The 27,896-nt window shown below is 44.0% G+C and overlaps 2 long non-coding RNA genes across 2 annotated transcripts in view; one reads left to right on the forward strand and one right to left on the reverse strand.

Annotated features, from left to right (window-relative positions):
• Window positions 1-27,896, reverse strand: part of LOC143769224 (uncharacterized) — a 49,180-nt gene that overhangs the window by 10,157 nt on the left and 11,127 nt on the right. Inside the window, exon 3 of the long non-coding RNA XR_013214279.1 lies at window positions 20,688-20,728. This is a non-coding gene — a long non-coding RNA (uncharacterized LOC143769224). The remainder of the gene's footprint in view (window positions 1-20,687; window positions 20,729-27,896) is intronic.
• LOC143769225 (uncharacterized) lies at window positions 18,079-27,403 on the forward strand. Its single transcript, XR_013214280.1, has 3 exons — window positions 18,079-18,181; window positions 23,180-23,280; window positions 27,386-27,403. It is a non-coding gene; the product is annotated as an uncharacterized LOC143769225 (long non-coding RNA).

Consider the following 27,896-nt stretch of genomic DNA (forward strand, 5'->3'; position numbering starts at 1 on the left):
ATGCTGTAGCCATCTTGATTGTGACTTGTGATTGGCTAGCCGTGTGACATCTGAAGCCATTGCACAGCTCTGTGACAGTCAACGTTTAACCCTTATAGCATCCTAATAAAAAAATTATGTTTCAAAACTTGTGTTGATGTAAAGTAGATGTGTGGTAAATGCTATTAATGAACTGTTTTGTGTGACATATCTCTCTGATTTAAGAGCATAAAAATGAACAGTTTGAAAATTGCAAAATTTTCGCTAATTTTCCGAGCTTTTTTTTTTCACAAATAAACACAAATCACATTGAAGAAATGTTACGACTATCATGAAGTACAATATCTCACGAGAAAACAATCTCAATATCGCTGGGATCCATTGAAGAATTACAGAGTTATTATCTCATATAATGACAGTGGTGTCGAATTGTAAAATTTGGCCTGGTCATGAAGGTGAAAATAGGCTTGAGTGGTGAAGGGGTTAAAATGAATCACCCCCATAGTGTATTATTTCACCACTCCTAATAGTGAAGTGGCACAAATTTTGTGTGCCATTTTGACTACCAGGAGTACAGAACTGTAGCTGTAATATATTGTCCTTATATAAGGACACGTATTACAGGGGTTGTTCGCTACTGGACAACCCTCTGCTTAATCAGTTCAAGACCATAATTAAAATAAAAGCTTTATACACCAACCTCCACTCTCTTTTTTGTAATTTTTAAAATGTAAAATATGACTATATATATATGTTTATTTCCCCTCCCCCCCTAAAATACAAACAAAAATGTGTTACCTTTAACTTTAGGCCTTTTACAGATAATTTATTCTACAACTTGCTTAACTGTTCACAATAACAGTAATTCTGACCAGGGGTGCCCAAACTTTTACGTGCCACTGTATGCCCATTGATTGGCTACAGCGGTTATGTGCTGTAGTCGTGAAATCACCAATGCAGCCAGTAAGTAAGGCTCATTTAATTATAATTTAGCGTTAGCCTATGAAATAATAAAAAAAATTGTCACTCATTTATTTTTGATTTGCCTTTGTATATCTCCAAAATTGACATATGCTGCAGAGCAAACACTTCTTTAAAGTGGCAGCTGATAAGAAAGAGAGGTGTGAAAGCAAACGTGTCACGATGACAGGTCCCTTTAGATTAGGGGAAGTGACAAATGCCACGTCAGCATTTCAGTTTTCCATAGGGATCCCAAGGTGAGGGCCACTAAATAGATAGGGCCATAATATTTTTTGCTCCTCAGCCCCTGCTTTTGTATTTTAATAGTCTTGCTTGCTTATGTTTTCATTCTTAGTTCAACATTACAAGGATTGTCAGAAAATATATAACTCATGAAATAGTAAAAGAACTGCACATGTGCAGCAGAAGAATCCTTGTAAGGTGTGGAAGTCACTTACAGTGGAGAAAATAAGTATTTTATACATTGCCAATTTTGACAGAATAAAAAAAAAAATCTAGAAAATCACATTGTATGATTTTGAAATAATTAAATTGCATTTCATTGCAGGAAATACAGGTGCTTCTCACAAAATTAGAATATCATCAAAAAGTTAATTTATTTCAGCTCTTCAATACAAAAAGTGAAACTCATATCCTAAACAACGTTTGAGCAGGCACCATCCACTTAGAATACACAAAGGGGATCACCTTATGCACACATAATTGAAATGCAACCAAACAGAGAAAGTGTGTACATCAAAGAATTGGGATCACCACAACAATCTTAAAGGTACAAAATATATCAATATTTATTTGAACACATCACACAAAGAACACATTAAAAACACTTAAAAAAGCCCAACAAAGTGGGTAAAGGTAAAGGGTCCACATAAATATAGGGTAAATACCCACACGGATACTACACAGCCAAGCTATGGTACAATACATTTCCACATATTTAAATCTCAATAACCAATTATATGTGCGGAGCGCCCCCACACCGCCGCAGGGCCGAGGGGTACCCGGAGCCGGGCCTCTGGGATCTCAGTCCTGGGGTTGTCACGGTGGCTAGACCCGGTCCGTGGCCCTGTCTGTCAGTGGGGGACGTCCGTTGCAAATAGGTGCTGTTAACGGTGGTGTAGCGGTGCAGTTGTGGGGTGCAGGTCGCGGTAAATAACGAGGACACCAGGTTGCAGTCTCTTTACCTCTTTACTGGAGATCTCTCGGTCCTCAGTCCGGAATCCGGTCCACCAGGCTGCGCAAGTCCGGCCGGTCCAATGGCACCTCCAGAGTTCTCCTCACAGGTGGAAATCAGTGCCTTCCTTCTTAGCGCTTTGTGTTGTAGTCCTTCCCTGCTGTGCTTACGGAAAGTACCCCACAACTGTTGTGTCTGTTTCTTAAGTTCCCTCACAACTCGATTAACTGATCTTCTGCTAATCTTCCGTCCCTTCCTGATGTTACAGTAAGAACGGCACCCGTTTGTCAGGTAGGCCTGGAGTTCTTCCGGGACCCTAGAGACGCCCCTCTCCCGCAATTGCCCCCCAAGACTTCATAGGTGATATGTGGTAGACAGCCCGCCTGAGACTGACTGTCCTGCCGCTGTTTGGAGTATGGCTTAAAGCTGTATATTATTCCACTCCCTCGGCGTTCCGGCCACCGGTAATGCGCCTCAGCAAGGTGCTGCCTCTTTCAACAAAGCCCCTGCTGGTATTCTCCTTCTGCTTGATTTCGTTTCTCACTCAGCACAATCTATCTCGCTTCTAATCCTTTCTTAGGGCACCGCCGCTATTCTGAGCAGGCACGGTCCCGTTACGTTCTTTCAATGCCAAGCCTCTGCCAGGATCCCACCCCTGGCAGAGACCCTACTGTCTCTTCCTCCACAACACCCTCTCTCACTAGGTGTTGCTTCGTTCGATCCAGTCAGCTTTCTCTACTAACTTCCTGCCTGACCCCCAGTTTACCCACTATGGTGGGGAGTGGCCTAATGAATAGCACCCTTAGCTCCCCCCGGAGGCCCAGCTGTGAAACATATTGGTGTCTGTGATACCTGATTGGAGGAACTCCTTCAGTGCCATCGAACGCACCATGGCTCCCCTTAGTGGCGGAGCCACAGTACTGCAACGACCAGGACTCTGGGGCGCTGCACTCCCCCCTGGTTAAACACAGTACTCCGGGACTGGGAAGAAAACAACAATACAGGTTAGCAAAAAGACATACAAATTTGTTGAGTGCAAAACAATAAGCATACTTGAACAGGCTTCCCTTTATGGGAGGTGAGGACACTTTAACGTTACAAAACATAATCAAATATCATAGCAACAGGCTACAATTAACTCTCATTACCCAACCGGGTATTCTACTAAGTGCAAATGCTGGAACAATAAATTAACATTGCCTTTAAGAAACATACACTCTTAGTTTATCAAAGGCCTTCCTATAATCACATTACAGGGCAAGGTAACTTCACATTCTCCTACTTTGAACCTGCAGGACCGCCTGTCCCTATGGCACCAGACCTACTGCCTCTCCTTTCTTTTACAGGACCGCCCCGTTCAGCCAGGGCCTACTGCCTTTCTCTACTATACATAGTATAGACATAACATTCCTTTCAATTTGAGAGCATGGAGCACACTCTGCTTGGCTCCTATAAGGACTCACTCACTAACCCCTACGGGTCTACTTTCTGTCCTTAGTAACGAACTAACTTTCTATGGGGACGCAGGGTTTACCTTCTATCCTCACCTTCGTTATTACTTCTTTACTTTCAGTTAAACGGAACTCTTCATCTACCCCTACGGGCTTTCTGCATCTTTCTCTTCAAAGAACATTATCTAGGTTTCACATTTTAAACAAATTAAACACACATAACTTTTCCATGAAAAATAGTTACATTTTCTTCAAAGCATTATCTCGACATTACTGTTCTAAAACAGTATCACTTTCAAGTTCAATTCTAACCTCCCCTTTAAGAGGAGATCAAGTCTTTCTGAGGTAGCTCTTCTTCTCAGCCTACCAGTCCATGCAAAGGCTCCGGAATGGTATCTTCGCAAAATGTCTTTAAACAAAACCAGTAGGAAGCACCTTTAAGAAGGTGCAAACTATTTACAAGAAAGTTCAAATCATGCACAGTCCATGATTTCGCAGTTTGTGTAACTTTGTGCAAAACTTCAAGAAAACAACAATAGTGACCCCGGGTCAACAAAGGGGTCACCTTTTTAAAGTTTACCCTGGACGGGTTTAGCAGCAACTTAAAGAACAAACAGTAACTATTTACATTTTCATAAAAGAGCATTCAATTCAGAATCCCCCACGAGGCGCCACCTGGCGGGGGAACCCCTGCAATACAGGCAGGTCAGGTTCCAGATTCACTCCCGCGGCCAGGTACACCCCATGGGTGCGGGTCTGTTGCACAACCAGATCGTGTGCGGTGATGAGGGTCTGCGTTCCCACGTCTTTCTGCGCTGGTACATCAGGAACATTGGTCACTTGGAAAGGCACTTCCTTGGCCACTACGGTGGTTGCGGGGGTCATGCGGCAGATCGCAGGTTCTGTGATCAGACAGGTGGGGGCGACCGGGGTGGTTACGGATCGATCACACGGTGGCACCTTGGCTACAGGGGCTGGTTTCTCTTTCTTGTAGACGTTCAGAGCAAACCACCCTTTTTCCCCAAAATGCCGGGTGTAAGTAACGCTATCCCCCGGGTAGAGGTCCCGATCGGGGTGGCCCTCTCTAAGGTGTGACTCAACATCCCGTCGGTTGACAAAGATCTCCGCATATAGCCCCGGTTCCTTAATAAAGCCCCAGCCTCCTCGGAGCTTAAAGGTGGTGACGATGCCCTGCCTGCGCGGGGCCTGGTGAGTGGTGGGGTCCTTGCGGGCCCGATCCTTGACCGCCAAATCCTTTTGATGGTGAGCCTCCCGCCCAGCCTGATGTACTTTCTCCTCCTCTCGCCACCGATGTTCTAGCTGGATTTGGTATTCCTCCCAGCTTAAGGCCTGTACCATCTCCCCCTTCTGGGTCTCCACCCCGGGGAACCCCATAAGATTGGATCCGGGGTTCACCCAGCGGCACACCGTGCGCTCCGCGTGGACCTCACACAGCAAGGGAGTAGGGGTGATTGGGGCTCGCATACGGTGTTCCATGCCCGTGGCTTCCTCCCCTGGTAGCAGGCTTTGGAGTCTATGGGTTCCCGGGAGAGGTGGTGCCGCTACAGGACCCACTAACACACCCTCGGCTGGCGGGACAGGATCGGCGGACTCACCAGCTGGTACGAGTTCACTTTCCGTAGCAGGTCCCGCTGGTTCTTCCGGTGAGAACTCCGATGTCCGGGAACCCTCTACCGGCTCCACCGGGTGCGGAGCCTGGACTCTCACATTCAGTTGGAGGAGCTGGTTATATAAGTCCTCCATCTCAGCTCTCAGGAATCTGGTGTTATCCACGGAGGACGGGCTACTGGGCTCATCCGGGTAGTCGGGGGAGACTTCCACTTCAACCCCACTATCGGGTTCGGAGCTGCTGGCCATAGCGTCCTCCACGCGGGTCACTTCCTGGTCTTTTTCCCGCTCTCTCCTTCGGGAGCGGTTTCGTTTTCTCTGCCTCCGCCCCCCATTAAGAATTAGGAGGCGGATCTCTGCTGCTGACGGACACGTCCTCACCGTGCAGAAATATTTAGACTGGGCGGCCATTGCTGTTCGCGCTCTCCAACTTGTCTACGCCCACTCCACGCCCCTCTTCTCTTCCTGCGCTCTCCTCAGCGCTGCAATGGCGGCGGATTTTGGCGGCAAATGACACAACACACAGTCTTTTCAATAAAGTACGGTTCAAGTACAGTAAATCACAGTCTCTAGGCACACATGACCTGATTCTTCAGGCTTAAGTAGATCCTGTTCGTGACGCCAAGTTGCGGAGCGCCCCCACACCGCCGCAGGGCCGAGGGGTACCCGGAGCCGGGCCTCTGGGATCTCAGTCCTGGGGTTGTCACGGTGGCTAGACCCGGTCCGTGGCCCTGTCTGTCAGTGGGGGACGTCCGTTGCAAATAGGTGCTGTTAACGGTGGTGTAGCGGTGCAGTTGTGGGGTGCAGGTCGCGGTAAATAACGAGGACACCAGGTTGCAGTCTCTTTACCTCTTTACTGGAGATCTCTCGGTCCTCAGTCCGGAATCCGGTCCACCAGGCTGCGCAAGTCCGGCCGGTCCAATGGCACCTCCAGAGTTCTCCTCACAGGTGGAAATCAGTGCCTTCCTTCTTAGCGCTTTGTGTTGTAGTCCTTCCCTGCTGTGCTTACGGAAAGTACCCCACAACTGTTGTGTCTGTTTCTTAAGTTCCCTCACAACTCGATTAACTGATCTTCTGCTAATCTTCCGTCCCTTCCTGATGTTACAGTAAGAACGGCACCCGTTTGTCAGGTAGGCCTGGAGTTCTTCCGGGACCCTAGAGACGCCCCTCTCCCGCAATTGCCCCCCAAGACTTCATAGGTGATATGTGGTAGACAGCCCGCCTGAGACTGACTGTCCTGCCGCTGTTTGGAGTATGGCTTAAAGCTGTATATTATTCCACTCCCTCGGCGTTCCGGCCACCGGTAATGCGCCTCAGCAAGGTGCTGCCTCTTTCAACAAAGCCCCTGCTGGTATTCTCCTTCTGCTTGATTTCGTTTCTCACTCAGCACAATCTATCTCGCTTCTAATCCTTTCTTAGGGCACCGCCGCTATTCTGAGCAGGCACGGTCCCGTTACGTTCTTTCAATGCCAAGCCTCTGCCAGGATCCCACCCCTGGCAGAGACCCTACTGTCTCTTCCTCCACAACACCCTCTCTCACTAGGTGTTGCTTCGTTCGATCCAGTCAGCTTTCTCTACTAACTTCCTGCCTGACCCCCAGTTTACCCACTATGGTGGGGAGTGGCCTAATGAATAGCACCCTTAGCTCCCCCCGGAGGCCCAGCTGTGAAACATATTGGTGTCTGTGATACCTGATTGGAGGAACTCCTTCAGTGCCATCGAACGCACCATGGCTCCCCTTAGTGGCGGAGCCACAGTACTGCAACGACCAGGACTCTGGGGCGCTGCATATGCATGCTGTTATATGAATACAATATATACAATAAATGCCACTATCAGTAAATAAAGGATAATGTATATATATCCTGCCAAAAACACCGTATTTTTATCTGCGAAGCGGTACCCAGGTTGTGCACAAATCTTAGAAAATTCCAATAATACATATAACCATAGGGTATCCACCCAAGGGAAAGAAAGAACTTTTTCCTTCTAACCCAACCTAACAAAAGAGGACCCCTTCTGGTGTAAGCCTAGCAGGCATAGTGGATTCCATAAGCTGTGTCAGTATCCCGACCCACGCGTATCGACGCTCGAGGCGTCTTCCTCAAGGTCAGTGGTTCAGTAATGGTGTGTTACACAAGTTTAAATAGATACAAAGTCTTATTAGTTAGCTTACCAGGTGTATGCCGCAATGACGACGCAAGAGTCTAAGCATGTCAAACTGGCGTCCTGCAGAGATTATTGCGCAGGCGCCAGAAATTCTTGCTCTGGAAATCCGGGAATAATGTGCAGCGCATGCGCGATCTGCACTTTGTATATATCTATGCGCAACAAGCCGGCGTAATTTGGGGATTATTGCGCAAGCGCTAACCCTTAGTATCCGGAAATCAGTAAAAGGTGTATAGCGCATGCGCGAACTGCGCTTTGTACGTATCTATACGCAACAAACCGGCGTAGTATAGAGATTATTACACAAGCGCCAACCCTTAGTATCCGGAAGACAATAAATGGTATACAGTGCATGAGCGATCAGCGCTCTTATGTTTCCATCTTCCCACAGTTGTAACGAGGGTAATAATTGAAAATCTGGAAGCAAACATTCTTTAACCAAGGTGTACATAATGCACCTAAGGTTCAAAGGAGCAATCACTGCAGAGGATATAGTAAAGTCAAACTATACCCACGGGTTGCCATGGTAACAACCCTACAACTCGCCCTAGATTACGCGCATGTGCAGGAGCAAAAATACAGCTATAGCCACTGTACATAATACAATCAAAGATTTCAAAAAGGGAAAACACCATATAGTGGTAGATATCAGATGTAGTTTCAAAGGGCCATTATTTAACAATGCTATTTGTTTGTATATACTGCACCGATTTTACTATGAACATATATGCTTGTAGCAATAATTATAGCATAATGATACTTATAACATTTCAATGGTATAGGAAACAACCATAGTATTTCGAGAATAAAGTCGCATACTTGCTCCATGCCATGAATGTGATTGTATCTCAAAAGGCCTAACATCAAAAAGGGGTATTGGTATCCCTAGTTAGGATTCACAATATTAAGCACAGATAATTATCGGCCTAATGATTGTCCATCCTCTTTAGTGCAACATGTGCGCCAACCAAACACGCAAGACTTTTATGTCGCGGACAATTTATACATAGCAGGAACCTAAAAAATTGAAACTCATATATTATATAGAGTCATTACAGACATAGTGATCTATTTCAAGTGTTTATTTCTGTTTAATGTTGATGATTATGGCTTACAGCCGATGAAAACCTAAAAGTCATTATCTCAGTAAATTAGAATAATTAACAAAAAACACCTGCAAAGGCTTCCTATGTGTTTAAAAAGGTTCCCTAGTCTGTTTCAGTTGGCTCCATAATCATGGGGAAGACTGCTGACTTGACAGATGTCTACAAGGAGGATAAGCCACAAAAGGTCATGGCTAAAGAAGCTGGCTATTCAAAGAGTGCTATATCCAAGTATATTAATGGAAAGTTGAGTGGAAGGAAAAAGTGTGGTAGAAAAAGGTGCACAAGCAACCGGGATAACCGCAGCCTTGAAAGGATTAAGAAAAGGCCATTAAAAAATTTGGTGGAGATTCACAAGGACTGGACTGCTGCTGGAGACATTGCTTCAAGAGCAAACACACACAGACATATCCAGGACATCGGCTACAAGTGTCGCATTCCTTTGGTCAAGCCACTCATGACTAGAGATGAGCGAATTTGCTTGGGTTCCCTCTTATTCAGCAAGCTATAGCGCTTGCCGAATAAGCTGGAGAGGGAACCCGGCTTCCTGGATCTCGCCAGCCGATCTGCTGCATGTGTCGCGCCTGTGTCACAGTCACGACACATGCATGGACAGCCCAACAAACAGAGGGAACCCGAACAAATTCGCTCATTTCTACTCATGACCTATAGACAAAGCCAGAAGTGTCTAACCTGGGCCAAGGAGAAAAATAACTGAACTGTTGCTCAATGGTCCAGGGTGTTGTTTTCAGATGAAAGTACATTTTGCAAGTGCAGCGCCCCAGAGTCCTGGTTGTTGCAGTAATGTCATTCTTCCACTAGGGGGAGTGATGTTACGTCTGATGGCAATAAAGGAGATCTTCCTACCAGGTATCACAATCCATACACCACACTTCACACTCCAGACCACCAGGGGGAGCCTTGCTCCTATCTACTAGGGCACTCCTCACAGAAGGGTAAAACTGGTGGGCTGGATAGAAAGTTAGAGAGAAGCTGACTGGGCTTTGCCCAGGCAACACCTGTCAGGTAGACAGGGGGAAAGGAGGAACATCGGAGCTGCAGACAGAGGGTCCCTGACAGGGGTGGGATCCTGTCAGAGGCCTAGCTAGCTAGAAGGCTACGGAGCTGTGCCTGCCCCACGTGCGGCAGCATCCTAAGAAAGGACATGAAGAGAATTGTGTTGTAGAGGGTGAGAAACGAAGTCACAGCACAAGGAGATAACACCAGAAGGAGTTCTGCCCTGTAAAGGCTGCCTCCTTCTGAGACGCGTAGCCGGTGGCCGGAACACAGAGGGAGTAATAGACTCTACGCTTTACTTCAAAGATCGGCAGGACAGTCAATTCCAAGTTCGCTGCCCGACCTTAATACCTAAGAAGACACAGTGGCAAATTGTGGGGGTCGGGGTGTCTCTAGGGTCCCTATAAACAAGCCTCAGGCCATCAGTCATATGGGTTTGTCCTATCCATACCATCTGGGGGACAGAGAGGAAGAAATAACATCTAGAACATCTACAAGAGTTGTGAGGACCTTACCGAGTTGCTCAGCAGGGAGGGACTACAACACACAGGCGCTAGTAGGAAGGCTACTGATTTCCACCTGGATAAGGGGACTCTGGATTTGCCTTCAGACCGGCCGGACTGCCTACACTGTGGTCTGTACCCTGGACTGTGGATGCTGAAGTCTCCAGTAAAGGTAAAGAGACTGCAACCTTGTGTCCTTGTTATTCTCTGCGCCTTACATCATCCACCATCACCATCTACACTTCTGGGAAGCCCTGGGGATTCACTTCACCTGTGGGAAGGTATACCATCTAGATGCCATCACATCACCCCAGCGGACCCCTAAGCAGCGTCGGTCACCCTGACCGAATACCACATGTGGCGTCACGAACTATCCCTTTAAAGACCTTTCCCAAAACCATAAAAACTCTTTCCTTTATTGGACGTCCCTCCAAGGGCCACGGACCGGGTCGGGCCACCGTGACATCCCCCGAACCGAAGGACCCGGTGCCGAGTACCCCATTGCCCTTACGTGGGGGCGATCCACATTTCATTTGGAAATCAAGGTCCCAGAGTCTGGAGGAAGAGTGGAGACTCATACAATCCAAGCTGCTTGAGGTCTTGTGTGAAGTTTCCATAATAAGTGATGGTTTGGGGAGCCATGTCATCTGCTGGTGTAGGTCCACTGTGTTTTATCAAGACCAAAGTCAGCACAGCTGTCTACCAGGAAATTTTAGAGCACTTCATGCTTCTCTCTGCCGACAAGCTTTATGGAGATGGAAATTTGATTCTCCAGCAGGACTTGGCACCTGTCCACGCTGCCAAAAGTACCAATACCTGGTGTAAAAATAACAGTATTACCATGCCTGATTGGCCAGCAAACTCACCTGACCTTAACCCCATAGAGAATCTATGGGGCATTGTCAAGAGGAAGATGAGACACCAGACCCAACAATGCAGACGAGCTGAAGGCTGCTATCAAAGCAACCTGGGCTTCCATAACACCTCAGCAGTGCCACAGGCTGATTGCCTCCATGCCATGCCGCATTGATGTAGTAATTGATGCAAATGAAGCCCCGACCAAGTATTGAGTGCATTTACTGAACAAACATTTCAGTAGGCCAGCATTTCGGATTTTAAATTAATTTTTCAAGCTGGTGTTATATTGTACTCTAATTTACTGAGATAATGACTTTTGGGTTTTCATTGGCTGTAAGCCATAATCATCAACATTAACAGAAAAAAACACTTGAAATAGATCACTGTTTGTAATGACTCTATATAATGTATGAGTTTCATTTTTCGTATTAAAGATCTGAAATAAATTAACTTTTTGAAGATATTCTAAGCACCTGTAAGTATTTGATCACCAACCAACCAGCAAAAATTCTGGCTCTCACAGACCTGTTAGTTTTTCTTTATGGAGCCCTCCTACTCTGTACTCATTACTTGTATTAATTGCACTTGTTTGAACTCGTTACCTGTATAAAAGACACCTGTCCACACACTCAATCAAACTCCAACCTCTCCACCATGGCCTAGACCAAAGAGTTGTCTAAAGACACCAGGGACAAAATTGTAGACCTGCACAAGGCTTAATTGGACAACAGGGCAAGAGGGAAGCAGCTTGGTGAGAAGATAACTGTTGGTACAATTATTACAAAATGGAAGAAATACAAGATGATTGTCTATCTTCCTTGATCATACAACTTAGACTCACAGCACCTCATGGAACAATAGGGTGCTTACGCACATCCAGTTGACGTTTCTGCTGGTGTCAGCAGACCATTAACCTGCACAGTCCCCTACCTGCATGGGACCAGTACTGGTCGCAACCTCTGCGGCCACGGTCGTTATGCCCCTGTTGTCCACCTTTGAGAAGAATTTGTTTTTTTTCTTACATAAATGCATGTATTTTTGACTAAAAATAATTTTTATAAGTAGGTTTCATTAAAAACTTTTCACTGTACTCTGTGTTGTACTGTCTATTGCTGTTGGCAAAATGAGTTAAAGGGAATTTGTCACCTAAATTTGGCGTGCTATGTAAATGCCCTGTTTTCGGTCCGATGGGCCGTGTTTCTTCTTTTTTTCCTCCACCCCATCCATAATATTTTCTGGAATTGGAGTAAGTGTCCTCCATAGTTCGGGCGTGCGCAATGCAGTCTTGTCTCGTGCAGTATGCTTTGCCCATCTGCGGGCAAAGCCAAAAAACATTACTGCGCATGCGCACTATGTCCCGGAACACAGAGAATTACTTCCGGAACATAGTGCGCCGGCGCATGCACAGTAATGTTTTTCGGCTTTGCCCGCAGTAGGGCAAAGCATACTGCGCGTGCGCCACCGAAGACTGCATGGCGCACCCGCCAACTATGGCGCATGCATACTCTTATTTCCTTAAATATTGCGGAAAACAGGGACGGACAGGGTGGAGAAATGAAGAGGATACGCCGCCCATCGGACCGGTAACAAATCATTTTAATATCCCGCCAATTTGAGGTGACAGGTTCCCTTTAAGGAAACTCACTTTCAAGACCCAAGACCATATAATTTGGATGAGTGCTATCTGATGTTTTCTCGGATAGCACTTAGACCAATGTTATAATGATCAGTGTTTTTTTTCAATCATGCTTCGAGTGGCTCTCCAAATCATATTACGTGCACAAAATTAAATTCTATGGATAAAACATTCCGGCTGCACTCAGACATCATCCGAATGCAGTCTGACATGCACAGACACAGGCAATGTATAAGATGGAAAAATTATGATCTCCGTCTTCTCCACACGTGATACGATTTTCTCATCTGAGAGAATTGGATCACACTAAGCTGACATTTGGATCAGAGCTTGATCGGAGTGTCATTAGCATAACCGAGCCAGTGCTCTCTCAGAGAATATATACGATCATGAGACCCTTAATCAGCAGATTGGCCAACTATCTAATGTATAGGGGACCACCTGATTTTTCCTCATCTGATTATGTCAGGGGAAATGAAGCGTCTTTAATGTAACTTACTTCGCTCTCCCCATAGAGAACACAGGAACACTCAGACAAGCTGGAAGGGAGAGACTGTTATCTACGATCGGGAGAGATGGTGTTTCTAACGTTGGCCATGGACATCAGATGAAGGTGATATATAACTGGGTGTCATCAGCGCAGAGAGGCTACTTTAAGCCAAATCAGCTGATACTTTATAATGCTCCATTGAATATTGCTCTAACCAGCAACATTTCCCAAAATTTCCAATACTTTTCATCCTGACCAGCGGCCGGTTTGATCTATATCTTATTTTCTTGCAGAACAGACAGAATTATCTGTGAATGTGTTTTTAGAACTGCAGGAGAGTCCACTGAAAAAAAAAAAAGTCTTCAGCTCCAGGAACCGTTAATTCTTCACAATGGGAATTTTGTACTGTAAAAATCTGGACTTCAGCCTAGAAAACCATTAGAAAAAAAAAAGCGTTTCAGACCAGCATAACATACATATGTATGGATCACCTTCTGTTTTACTGGGCTAACTGAAAGCAATGTAACGCTTGTTTCACTTTCCCCCCAATAAAACGGCTCGCGTTACACTTGTGAAGAGGTTGGCGTCTTCCAAGCTAATTAATACGGGTTCCCTTCCACTTCAGAATTTTCCACGCAGGGTTATCCTGGCGACACTTTGTCTGTAGCGCCTAGAAAGGGAGTGCGCAGCATTAGTCTCACTTGTTGACAATGTGCTCAAGAAACAAAAGGCCGGGCAAGGAAGGAGCAGCGTGTGGAGTACAGCAGTGCCCTGCGCTGCTACAAAGGACTTCAAGGGTCTGCGTTATGTCACTGCTCAATTAGGCCCCTGCTAACAGCACTTTGTTACAAAGACAGTTTCCATGTAGTGTTTCTAATCCGCCCTTTTAAAGGGGTGCCATGGCTGGTGATTGGGGGTCGAGGGGGTATTACTGCTCTCTGTTAACCCTTCCATCTGCATTGAAGAATATGCTTCTTTGAAAGTGGCGGATTGATGCAATATAAAAGAGGTGATGTACAAGGTGGCCAACCGTCCAAAAATTCCTGGACAGCTTGTAAAAATGTAAAAAAAAGTCACTGCTTTCCACAGTCTGTACAGAAAAAATTGTTGGAGAACCTTGTACAGATCATCGTGATTGTAATGATCACTGCTAGGGCTCCTGCTCATGACCGATTACATCAATGACTGCTATCAGTGGTTTTCAAGGATAGCGCTTGTACCTAAGGGTGGTCCGAGAAAACGCTGATGGCATGTCAGATTTTGTTTCAGATCAAAATCAGCAATGCACGTCTAGGGTTCTGTGAAAAACATCAGACCGCACTCGGATGACATCTGAATGTGGTCCGATTTTCACAGACTAACAGAAAGGAGAAGGTGGAGGAACTTTTTTTTTCTCTCTCCACAGAATAACTGTCACACTGCTAAAAACTGTGATCAAAGTCTGATCAGAATAATCGGACAGTTTTTCTCGCATGGAGACCAGGGTCCAGCAACTTCTTCCCTGATAGCATCCATGGCTCTTCTTTTAATTTGCCGGCCTGGTGCAACATCACATGTATGTCGCACTGCAACGATGACATAACACCAGGCCGGCTAATCAGAAGAAGAGCCGATGATGCCGTCAGGTAAGAAGAAGTTCTCATACTGGAGATTCTGTCTAGTGGCCACAGATTACTGACGTGGCTGATGGACTGGATCCTACAAATCTATTCACACCAATAATCATCATTTTACGGTTCCAAGTAAATGCTACTAATGCATTTATATTAGTATTAGAGATGATCGCATCTGCTGATTATTCGAATACCGCGGTGTTTTCATACTATAACTGTTTAAACTCAGGTCCTAACCAACGCCTTTTGTACACCTGCTGCATTATTTTAATACTTTGTGGTATTTATTTTTTAAGGGTTTTCCTATTTTATAAGTGCTTCTATCTTAGTTAGTACTTCGCTTACAAATATGAGAATTCTAATTGGTTACATAATGCTCTGGGTCGTCTGAATATAGATACCAAAAAGTCATTAAGCTTGATTCATCATTTCAGTTATCTTTGTCACTTTTCTTTTTGTATTTGTTTATGTTTTTTAGCACCAGATTCTTCGAATTGGAGCACGCGGTTCTTGAATTTTGCACACAAGCAAAAATGCTTTTTAAAATTTACTTTAAACTTTCGACTTTATATGGAAAATTCAGATGTTAAACTAAAATGTCCCAAAAGTTGTGCAAAATTTACGTACAATCACTCCATGGAAGGGACTGGAGTATATTTGTGCAAAAAAAATTGTGGCTTTTTAAAAAGTTGCAATTTCTGAATGAGCCCCCAAAAAGTAAACTAAAAACAAACTAAAATAATAATGAGGTGCAAATGAAACACAGACGAAAAAATCCAAAAAATCCAAAAAGTAGACAAAAAGTTGCAATTTCTGAATCAGCCCCCAAAAACTAAAGTAAAAACAAATTAAAATAATAATGAGGTGGAAATGAAAAACAGACGAAAAAGTCCAAAAATAGACAAAAGAAGGGACGCAATGAAAGGAGAATTTGACACAAATGAAAAATAGGTGAAAATCACCAAAACTTAGAAAAAAAGGCAGAAATGCAATAATGAATTGGGCCCGTTGTTTTTTAGTATATTTTTTGTATGTTCGCTCATGGTTTCCTTATATCAGGTTTACGAGTAATGCGGCTACTTGAAAATTGAATTATTGGGAACGTCAAGTTCATGTCATGTAATTTGTGCACACTAGAAATGCCTGGGTGTCTCATCTTTGTCATGAACTGTGCCTTATCTCGAGGTGGGAGAGATCTCTGTCCGCCTCCATGATGTGTGGATGTAGTCATGTGTTTGTCATTAGTGTGAAGTGGATATATCTCTGTATCTGGATACTTTGTTTCAGTTCCGCGGAGCACGCAGCGCGTGTTATTGTGAGATGTCACGTATTCCATATGTGGCGCCACCATTTATTACAGTTAGAGCATCGCCATCATGTCTAAGGTGTAAATCGCTCTGTCGGAGATTTACAGTCTCATATGGAGGACGGTGATTCTTTCGGTGGAAATATCTTTTCACTTCAGTGGAAAAAACAGCAAAATCCAACTAAACCGTGTAGATATTGATACAAGGATATACCCCTGTGTTTTCCAAACTTTTTTCATACAATGAAGGCGAAGAGTTTAAAACTTGTAATTTTATTCAGTAATCTGTATTATACTCTGGTGCTGCATTCATAATTCTGCTGTTTGATATTAGAAACAGTCAGCAAGAGTGTGGATAGACATTATCATCTAAAGTCGCCTGAGAGCCTATAACACATATGCGGTTAATTTTTTTCTGTATCCGTTGGCTCTTTTGGAGCCTGGTAAAAAGGATACTTCCCAAAATGACATCACAGGGTTCATTGATTTTGGCAGATGTATCGCAAATGCTATCCCAACTTTAGCTCAATTGCAGATGTAAGGGCAAAGAAGGATCTGGCCTGTTGGATTTCAACATACTTAAACCTTTTGTTCCCAAGCAAAGATGTCTGGCAGCTGCTTAAAGGGGGTCTCAGTTTTCAACTTTTTTTTATTAATTTGTCCTGGTTGTATAAAAAAATCAGTTGTTACCTGCTGTCTTTCAAGTCCATTGCTGCGTCTCTGCCACTGCTTCGGAGACTATGCACAGGCTGCAGTTGGCACGGGGATACTGTGACCGAGAGGGGCCAGAAGATTGTGGCATCAGGTTACACAAGCTCCTGCTCTTAGTAAAACTGCTTCACTATCCTATTAAACAGTGTAGGTTTTCCTTTCCTCTCTCATGGCAAGAGTTAATCAGTTCAGTTGATCTCCTGGAGCTTTCCATCCTGAATTGTCTCTGCTGTTCAGTGTTGGCCACTCCCCTCTTCTATATATGCTCACCACTGGCATTTGGAAGTTTCCAGTGATAGCTCTACTTCCTGGTTTGGTGGTGAAGGAGAAAGCTCAGTGTTTGGAGTTGGCAGTTAGAGAGTTTTTCTGGAGATTTCTGAGTGGAGTTGGTTTGCACATTTGGTTTCCCCTTCTTATACCTCCCCTGTTTCCAACTGTGTTGTTTTGTGAGTGTATTTGCATGATTGTAGTTTTATTTTATCCCTGTCTGTTTACCCCTGTCTGTCTCATTAGCGGTTTCTTATACACTTTGGTCCTCACCTCCCTGGGTTGGGGAGGGATCAGATAAGGATTAAGTTAGGAGCATAGCTAGGTATGAGATCCCTGCATCTCCATCATCCGTGGTAGTCTGGGGGACAGGGATAGACTAGGGCACCCCTAGTTAGAGGGATCAGGTAGGTGCCCACAGTCCCTTGTCACTACGTGACAGCAGCAGTGACATCATGTCAACAGCGCTGCCAATTGGCTCAGCGGTATAAGCCAACGATCCCAATGATTGACTGCAGCACTGTAGGTGCCCACAGTTCCCTGTCACTATGTAACAGCAGCAGTGACGTCCTGTCATAGCACTGAAGCTTTGTCAGCAATCACCGGAGCAACAGTGGACCCAGGGGGGGGGGGGGAAAGGAAGTTGCAGCTGAGTTTTTTTTTTTCATTATTATTTTGATTTGTATTATTTTTAATATAGCCAAAAGTAATTAGTGAGAAAATATCAAAGGGGAGAACACCATTAACTTCTGTCTACCCAATGTTACAATAAATGTGCACTTAAACGAGCATGCAAATGTATTGGGGGGTCAGGAAGGATGACTGTAGGCCAAAAGATTGTCAGGCTGACAGATATCTAAAGTGTATGATCTGCTTTATTGTAGCTGCATTTTAGAAGTAGTGAGAAAGTGCAAAATTGCAGAAAAAGTAGCATTTTTTTTTCATTCATACTATTTTCTGCAGGATGCTCTGACGTTCTCAGGTGTATGATACCCGGCAGGTTGTACTTGTAATTTGTGCTTTATATCCAGTCTAAGAAAAGTTTTCACCCTATAAACACTGAAGAGGTCTGTTCATCCTACAATTTTTATGCAGGAAAGTGTTAACCCACAAATCCAGCAATAAAGAAGCTGATATTTCAAGCACATTAGCTCCTGCCTGGAACTGACACATAAGATCGAATGTGTCCGACAACTCACTTTTTTATGTTATCGTAGAAATCGTCTGCTTTTCCAGCATCAGCTACGAGTGTGACATGTAATATTTCCTGTGCTGTGGATCCTGGTGTGTAGAGGTGAGGAGTGGGATGGTTTCATCTTCCAGAGGCTTGCTTCAAGCCTTTGAAATGTGTAAGAAATGCTATACTCTTATTTAGCCCTTGATATACTCTTATTTAACCCTTGACAAGTGGGACACTTCTACCTTCTAAAGCCCGCCATATACTCGAGACAGCAGTCGGCTGAATGCTATATTGGCTGATTGTTAGGCTGGCAGTGACCTTGCCTGACTCTCCCATACATTGTGCCAAGTGATCCTGTGTTCTCTAGGAGAGACAAAGATCGGCAATCCAAAATTAGACATGCTGGTTTCTTAACTTCCCCAACAATTATGTGTTGGAGGACCATATGCATTGATGTCGGCAGGTTCAGCCAACATTAATATAATGTGTATGGGGGGCTTAAGTTTGGTCAAAGATATTGACTACTGTCAGGTACGATCGGGGCACATTTGAGATGGACGGCGCTAAATTGGAAGTTGTAAAGGACTTCAGCCTACTCAGATCGATGTAATAGAAGTCACAATGAAGTCACTGGACAAGGAACATTTCACTCAATGAGGAACATTTCACTGGCGATAAAGACACGGCTTCTACTTAGTTTTGTCTTTTCTGAGATAACATACGGATGTGAAACCTGAACAATAATAAACAAGCTAGAAGAAGAATTGATGCCTGTGAAATGTGGTGCTGGAGAACGATACCTTGGATGGCAAAAAGAATATATTTTAGAACATATCAAGCCAGAAATGTCACTCGAAGCAAGGATCATCAAGCTACGACTTGACTACTTTGGACACATCATACAAAGAGCAATAACTGGAGAAGGGTATCAAGGTCAGAAGAATAGAAGGAACAAGGCGAAGAGTAAGTCCAGCAACTCATTGGCTTGATTTTGTCAAGATAATGGCGGGGAAGACCTTGGTGTTCCTATCTAGGCTTGCACAAGATCGATCTTCCTACAGATCATTCATCCATCAAGTCGCCATGTCTCGAGATTCAAAGACCGCTAAAAAAAAAGTTTGGTCTAGTGGTCAAGTGTTCTCAATGAGCTACGAAAAGTAGGCACAATATTTGTGGCAGTGGCTTATCTCTCGTGACAGTCGGGACACCCTCATACACAATGGATTGTTGGTGCAAAATCAGTGAGGTTGGCCAACTTTTCTCTTATGTATATTGGCAACATTGGTGCTAAGTACCTATTGTATGGTCCTGTACAATATTTATATGCTCCTCAGCCATAAACTATCCACCATATAGCTCCAATCCTATGACATCCCTGGTGTTTTTGGTGTACCATAGTATCTGTCAGCGGTTGAAAAGCCATATGTAGGGGTCCGAAAAGAGAATACTGGCAATAGAGATGCTGGTGGGAAGCACTAAAGTGCGTGGTCATATAACTCCTGTGCCGCCACTGCCGCTGCTGTTGGTAATTTACATACAACATTCTCCACGTTATAGTAAAGGGATGGGTTAATAGTCATAAGCGGCTCCAGCTGTAATCTTTTACCTTGGTGCCTTCCAGCCTTACACAAGCTGCGTTATAATCCCTTGTCCCTATCTGGAATCCATTATATTATGCAAGGCCAGGAGCTGCGTGGAAGATTTATATACAGGTTATGGTATTCCGACAATGTACAACTCTCTTCTGAATGCTTCCAGTGCCTTGCTGGTGACTTGTGTGCAAATGGTACCTGACACTTTGTTTTTCTCTTGGGTGTTCAAGTATGTTGCACATTTCGGAGCAATCCTAATGGTCATATTCCTAATACTTGGACATTACCATTACTAGATGTAATTTTCTTCTATTTTTAGTTCTATTTTTCCATTACAAACAATGGATCATAAAAAGGGGTTTTAGATCTATGTTGCAGTGCCAGATGGGCCCAAGAGTGATATCACAAAAAGCAGCATTTTTTAATCTGGCTGTGGTCTCCAGACACATGCACAACATTGTCATCCATTGTGTCCAACTTTGGTTAGGTTTATACAGTACGTATTTGGTGCAGATTTTCAGAATATAAAACCCTTAACGTTTTATAGTACCAGCAAGATGGTTGAATATTAAACTTATGCTCATCCACATCCTTCTTTATTATTTCTTTAGTGAGGCAGAATCTGCTCAAAAATGTCTTTTGTTGCATCTTTTCAATCTGTAGAAGGCATCTTCTGTTTTAGGAATGCTACTTCTTGGTTTACTCATTTATTTCCATGGAGGCCTTTAATCCATAGGTTAAGCCACTGCCCTGGCATTGTTTTGATGCATTTTTTTATGTATTTCATCAACAAAAAAATACATAAAAAATAAATAAATAAATGTGGAAAATAGGAGCAGATTTTAGGTGCAGAAAAACAGCTTTTTTTCTTAGAAACCCGCTTGTAAAATCTGTAAGTTGTGAACCCAAGTGTAGGCTTTATTAAATGACTAGAAGGACAAAACTGATATATGAAAATCCAGCCTTGGAAAATATAAATTGTTTCATTATACAGTGATTAAAGAGGTGTCTTCTGAATCACAACTTACCATCCATCTCCAACAGGGGTCAAAAACTGCAGACAGACTCCCTTTCAAGGAAAAAATAAAGTTGTGAATAATCATTTTTTTCTATAATGGAAGATGAATTCTAAGGCTGGGGTCACACTTCCGTGTGCAATGCGAGAAACTCACAGGATTCTCTCGCATCAATACCTGACACTGCCAGAGCGTTCATCTGTATAGAAATACATGCAGCCGCACACTCTGGTCCCAAGTGCCGGCGGCTGTGCCAGGTATTGATATGAGAGACTCCTGCGAGTTTCTCGCATTGCACACGCAAGTGTGACCCCGGCCTTAGGCGTACTATATGTGCTCTAAATTAGAGCTTAAATAAAAACTAGAACTTGTCCTGCCATGAATACTATTTAAAAAATGTAAAAAAGAGTGTAAAACACTAAAATGTTCTGCTCGGGATGAATAAAGATCGCTTTGGTAGACATTTTATTTTAACGCTGCATGGATCAACTTTTCAAATGGAATTTGTTACCCCTGTTTTTGTGTCTATTAGTTTCCATGGGTTACAGACTACAAATAAACCCTGTGTAAACTGCTCCTACCGTCATATTACCTTCCATAATTCCCATTTTATTAATATGTTTAGGCCGAAATTCTATAATGAGCTTTTGGTGAGTTTTTGATGTTGCAGATTTTCTGGGAACGTAGCCTTAGGTCATTGTTCAGTATTCGGTGAGTTTTTTACCTCACTATTTCTAAGGCCTGTCCCACACGTCCAGATAATTCCGGTACCGGAAAAATCGGTACCGGAGTTATCTGTGTCCGTGTGTCCGTGTGCTCACGTGGCACATCAGTGTGGCACACGTGCGGCAGCCGTGTGCCGACTGGGTACCACACGGACCGTGCAGAAGACAGCACTAGAGATAAGCGCTGTCCCCTGCATCTGGTGCTGAAGCCAGAATTCATTCCTTCTTCCCAGCAACGTTCGCTGGAGAGAAGGAATTAAAAATCATTGGTTTTTTTTTGTGTGTTTAAAATAAAGATCCTTGTCACCACCCTCCTCCCACCCCCTGTGCGCCCGCCCGCTGGAAATAAAATACTCACCCGGCTCCCTCGATGCTTCCTCTCAGCACCGCAGCTTCCTGTATGAGCGGTCACGTGGTACCACTCATTACAATAATGAATACGCGGCTCCACTCCTATGAGAGGTGGAGCCGCATATTCATCACTGTAATGAGCGGCACCACGTGACCGCTCATACAGGACAAGCTGCGACGCTGAGAGGAGCATCGAGGGAGCCGGGTGAGTATTTTATTTCCAGCGGGCGGGCGCACAGGGGGTGGGAGGGGGTTGGTTACCGGGAACTTTATTTCAACCGCAAAAAAAATCAAAAAACAATGATTTTTCATTCCTTCTCTCCAGCGAACGCTGCTGGAGAGAAGAAATGAATGGCGGCTTCAGCACCACGCTGGGGGGACAGCGCTTACTGTAACGCTGTCTCCTGCACGGCACACGGACTGCACACGGACAACATCCGTGTGCGGTACGTGTTTTACACGGACCCATTGACTTTAATGGGTCCGTGTGATCCGTGCGCTCCCACGAACACTGACATGTCTCCGTGTTTTGCACACGGACACACGGTCCGCAAAAAATCAATGACATCTGCAGAGACACATTGATTTTAATGTGTCTACGTGTGTCAGTGTCTCCGGTACGTGAGAAAACTGACACCACACGTACCGAAGCCACTGACGTGTGAAACCGGCCTAAGGCCGGGGTCGCATTACAGCGTAATACGGATGAGTGTTCAGCGATAAAAAAATCCCATAACACTCGGCCCAATGTTAATCTATTGGGCAGCTCCCATCATCCATTTTTTTTCTCGTCCGTATTACACGTGCGAGTGAAATCACATCATGCTGCGATTGTCCGCGTATCTCAGCTGAGAAAAGCCAATGCAAGTCTATTGGGGCGAGAAAAATACGGATTACACACGGACCATCAGTGTGACTTGCGAGAAATTCTCAGGCATTGGGCAGGTGACAGGAAAGGCTTATTTGCTCATTTTGCAAGTGTGTGAGAAAATCTCACCATACGGATGACACACGGATACTTTTTTAAAGAAAAAAACGCATCCTGGCATTGCACACGGATGAGATACGGATCACCATACGGAGAACATTTGTGCGATTCTCAGCAGACATAATTGGACAGATTTTTTTATACATTGTGTGTGACCCCGGCCTAAGTCAAAACCAGGAGAGGGTGATAAATACAGAAGTGGTGACGTGTTTCTATTACATTTTTCCCCTGATAGTTCCTCTCCTGATTTTTCCCTACAAATACTAAGGTAAAAAACTCTCCAAATACTCAATGTGTGCATGTGGCCTATTAGGCTTTGCTTCCACAAGGAGTATTTTGTGAAATTTTGATGTTGCAGAATGGCTGCACACATTAGTTAAATTAGGTTACTTGTGGGTTTTTTAACTGCGATTTTTAAGTGTCTACATTTTTATCTGCAGATTTTTGTCATCTAATGCGTCTATGTGGAAAAGCTGCACATGAATCTCAGAGTACCCACAAGAGAAATTGACATGATCCAGATTTGAAACACATACCACAGGTCAGTTTACACTGAGAAAAAAATGAAGCACAAAGGGCAGAAGATTTCTATAAATCCATCCACTTTTGGTGAGTTTCTTACCTCAGTAATTGTAAGCCAAAACCAGGAGTGGGTGATAAAGTGGTGATGTGTTTCTATTATACTTTCCACTCCTGGTTTTGGCTAACAAATACTGAGGTAAAAAAAATCACCAAATGCTCAATGTGTGAACGTAGCCTAAGGCTTCTTTCACACTAGCGTCGGGCTCGGCCCGTCGCCGTGCGTCGGGCCGAGGTCCCCGACGCTAGCGTTGTCCCCGTCGCACAACGGGTGCAGCGGATGCATTTTTCCAGCGCATCCGCTGCCCCATTGTGAGATGCGGGGAAGTGCGGGGAGGTGGGGGCGGAGTTCCGGCCGCGCATGTGCGGTCGGAAAAAGCGGACCGTCGGGAGCAAAAAACGTTACATGTAACGTTTTTTGCTCCCGACGGTCCGCAACAGCACGGCACAACCGTCGCAGGACGGTTGCGACGTGTGTCATTGCGTCGCAAATGCGTCGCTAATGTTAGTCAATGCTGAAAAAACGCATCCTGCAAGCACTTTTGCAGGATGCGTTTTTTCGGCAAAACGACGCATTTGCGACGTAATGCAGTTAACGCCAGTGTGAAAGTAGCCTTAGACTCTGCGTTTTATGCTCATTGAAAATATGCAGCGTAAAAAACTCATCATGGGAATTTATCCTTATGCATTAAACTTTTCCAAAGCAGCAATGAAAAATCTGTGGTTTACAAAATTGCTACAGGCGCTAGATTAATATTTACAGAGTTGGAATTTTCTAACACAGCATCTTACAGCTTTCAAAAATATCATATAATTTTTTTTTATCTCAATAAACAATTGTAATCAGCAATTGTTTAAGACTCAAACGCCATCTTTTTCCAAAAAGTGGGATAAATACATTGATAAATCTGTCCCAATGATTGATTGTAGTCTGCCACCATGGAGAGTCATAGACGTTATGTATGTTATGTACACAAAGCGCTGGGATTTTTTTTGTCTCCTTTTTCTGGCTAAATCTATAGGGATTTTATTCAGTGCACTTACATATCTGCATAATTAATAAAAAGAAACACACAGATGACAGCAACACTCCAAAAATCAGAAAATAAGAAGTCTATTTATGCAAGCTTCAGAGACCCGCTATGTTTCAGCTCCTCCATGGAGCCATTTTCAAGCTATACAGGTCCTTCTCAAAAAATTAGCATATAGTGTTAAATTTCATTATTTACCATAATGTAATGATTACAATTAAACTTTCATATATTATAGATTCATTATCCACCAACTGAAATTTGTCAGGTCTTTTATTGTTTTAATACTGATGATTTTGGCATACAACTCCTGATAACCCAAAAAACCTGTTCAATAAATTAGCATATTTCACCCGACCAATCAAATAAAAGTGTTTTTTAATACCAAACAAAAAAAACATCAAATAATAATGTTCAGTTATGCACTCAATACTTGGTCGGGAATCCTTTGGCAGAAATGACTGCTTCAATGCGGCGTGGCATGGAGGCAATCAGCCTGTGACACTGCTGAGATGTTATGGAGGCCCAGGATGCTTCAATAGCGGCCTTAAGCTCATCCAGAGTGTTGGGTCTTGCGTCTCTCAACTTTCTCTTCACAATATCCCACAGATTCTCTATGGGGTTCAGGTCAGGAGAGTTGGCAGGCCAATTGAGCACAGTAATACCATGGTCAGTAAACCATTTACCAGTGGTTTTGGCACTGTGAGCAGGTGCCAGGTCGTGCTGAAAAATGAAATCTTCATCTCCATAAAGCATTTCAGCCGATGGAAGCATGAAGTGCTCCAAAATCTCCTGATAGCTAGCTGCATTGACCCTGCCCTTGATGAAACACAGTGGACCAACACCAGCAGCTGACATGGCACCCCACACCATCACTGACTGTGGGTACTTGACACTGGACTTCAGGCATTTTGGCATTTCCTTCTCCCCAGTCTTCCTCCAGACTCTGGCACCTTGATTTCCGAATGACATGCAAAATTTGCTTTCATCAGAAAAAAGTACTTGGGACCACTTAGCAACAGTCCAGTGCTGCTTCTCTGTAGCCCAGGTCAGGCGCTTCTGCCGCTGTTTATGGTTCAAAAGTGGCTTTACCTGGGGAATGCGGCACCTGTAGCCCATTTCCTGCACACGCCTGTGCACGGTGGCTCTGGATGTTTCCACACCAGACTCAGTCCACTGCTTCCTCAGGTTCCCCAAGGTCTGGAATCGGTCCTTCTCCACAATCTTCCTCAGGGTCCGGTCACCTCTTCTCGTTGTACAGCGTTTTCTGCCACATTTTTGCCTTCCAACAGACTTACCATTGAGGTGCCTTGATACAGCACTCTGGGAACAGCCTATTTGTTGAGAAATTTCTTTCTGGGTCTTACCCTCTTGCTTGAGGGTGTCAATGATGGCCTTCTTGACATCTGTCAGGTCGCTAGTCTTACCCATGATGGGGGTTTTGAGTAATGAACCAGGCAGGGAGTTTTTAAAAGCCTCAGGTATCTTTTGCATGTGTTTAGAGTTAATTAGTTGATTCAGAAGATTAGGGTAATAGGTCGTTTAGAGAACCTTTTCTTGATATGCTAATTTATTGAGACAGGTTTTTTGGGTTATCAGGAGTTGTATGCCAAAATCATCAGTATTAAAACAATAAAAGACCTGACAAATTTCAGTTGGTGGATAATGAATCTATAATATATGAAAGTTTAATTGTAATCATTACATTATGGTAAATAATGAAATTTAACACTATATGCTAATTTTTTGAGAAGGACCTGTACACATGCATGTCCCTGAGGCTTTGGTGAATAAACCACTCTTTTTGGCTAGGGTCAGACCACCGTATATTCTCTTATGGCCGGGATTACACTTGCGAGAAACTCGCACGAGTCTCGCATCTCAATACCCGGCGCTGCCGCTGGTACTCGGACCGGAGCGCTCAGCTGTATAGAAATACATGCAGCCACACACTCCGGTCGTGAGAGCCACGTATTGAGATGCGAGACTCGTGTGAGTTTCTCGCAAGTGTAATCCCAGCCTATCGCTATGGTCACACTATCAGTATTTGGTCAGTATTTTACATCAGTATTTGTAAGCCAAAACCAGGAGTGGAACAAACAGAGGGGAAAGCTGTAATAGAAACACGTCACCAAGTCTGTATTTTTGACCCACTCCTGGTTTTGGCTACCAAATACTGATGTGAAATACTGACCAAATACTGAACGTGTGACTGTAGCCTGTCTGAGAGAATCGAGTTGATTATGTAAATCACATTCTGATCAGAATGTGAGCATAGTGTGATCCGATTCTCCTGGGTGAGGAGAAGATGAAGAAGAAAAAAAATGTCTCCTCAGATGTCATCCGATTACAGTCTGATGGTTTCCACACACTCATTGATTTGCATGGCCGAGTATAATCTGATAATCGGATCAAACACCATGCATGCTGCCATTTCTTCCCCACATTGGTTATGTGCGAGGCAAAAAACATCGGACATGTGCATGGCCCCATATAATAACATTGGTCCAAGTGCGATCCTATGTTTTGTTGGATCGCACTTGGACCAAAAATATGGTCATGCATATGACGCCTTTATCTGATTTTTGCTGCTCTTTTCTCTAATTTGTTTCATAGGGGTTTGAGTCAATCTTGTACCCATCCATGAAGGAATCATAACATTGTGTTCACATTTTGCATTTTTTTTTACAATTGTAGAAAAACTGCATTATTTTTGCAGCAACATATGAAAACTGTAGGAAAATGATGCAACATTGCGGCAAAAAGAACTAACATGGCTGTAGAGCAGAGCTCCCTTCCTTTACGTTCTCTGGTCTCTGCATAACCTAGGTAGTTTTAAATGACAACCCATGTGGGATCTGAACTAGCAGCCATATTGGTTGTCACCCAGTGAAATAAGATGAATAGGAGTTTTGTAAAACTCATTCACTGTAATGTAAATCAGTAAATGTATCCCGTTATACAAATGAAATTACCAGGTGTAAATGGATACAAGACATTTTCTTTCTTCTTTCCTGTTTTGCTTCCCAACTGTAGAACTTGCAACCTGCTGAGAATCAGAGATCCCTGCTGGAAATCTGCTGCAAGAATTGGTCATAGGGAAAACTTTACATTGAATTTATATTGCTTGCGATTAAATGCTGGGAAAAGATATTTATATGGGACAGCCATATATTTTCCCTTTAAGGGTCCAATTGCAGTCTTGAGCAAATGCATGGTGCCCCATTATAATCCCAGTGGGGTGATGGGTGATACCACCCAGCTGTAGATGTCAAGGCAACAAATCCAGGCTCAATAAACCGTAAGGCTGTAGAAACACAGCTCCGGCTTCAGAATCATGAATGGACTGTTTGAGTATTTTGCTGGTACTGTACAAATATACAGTTATTACCCAGCCAGCACAAAGTACGCTGGCCGGGGTGAGAGGCTTGCAGCTGCAGCACAAACCGGCACAGGACTCCTCACCCAATCAAGTTATCGTTACTGTGAAGCACCTGCATGGCCTGATTGTTTTTTAAGATGATGCGGATGGCGCTCCCCTCGGCCC

The sequence above is a fragment of the Ranitomeya variabilis genome, chromosome 4 (genome assembly GCF_051348905.1).
Source record: "Ranitomeya variabilis isolate aRanVar5 chromosome 4, aRanVar5.hap1, whole genome shotgun sequence".
Lineage (NCBI taxonomy): Eukaryota > Metazoa > Chordata > Amphibia > Anura > Dendrobatidae > Ranitomeya > Ranitomeya variabilis.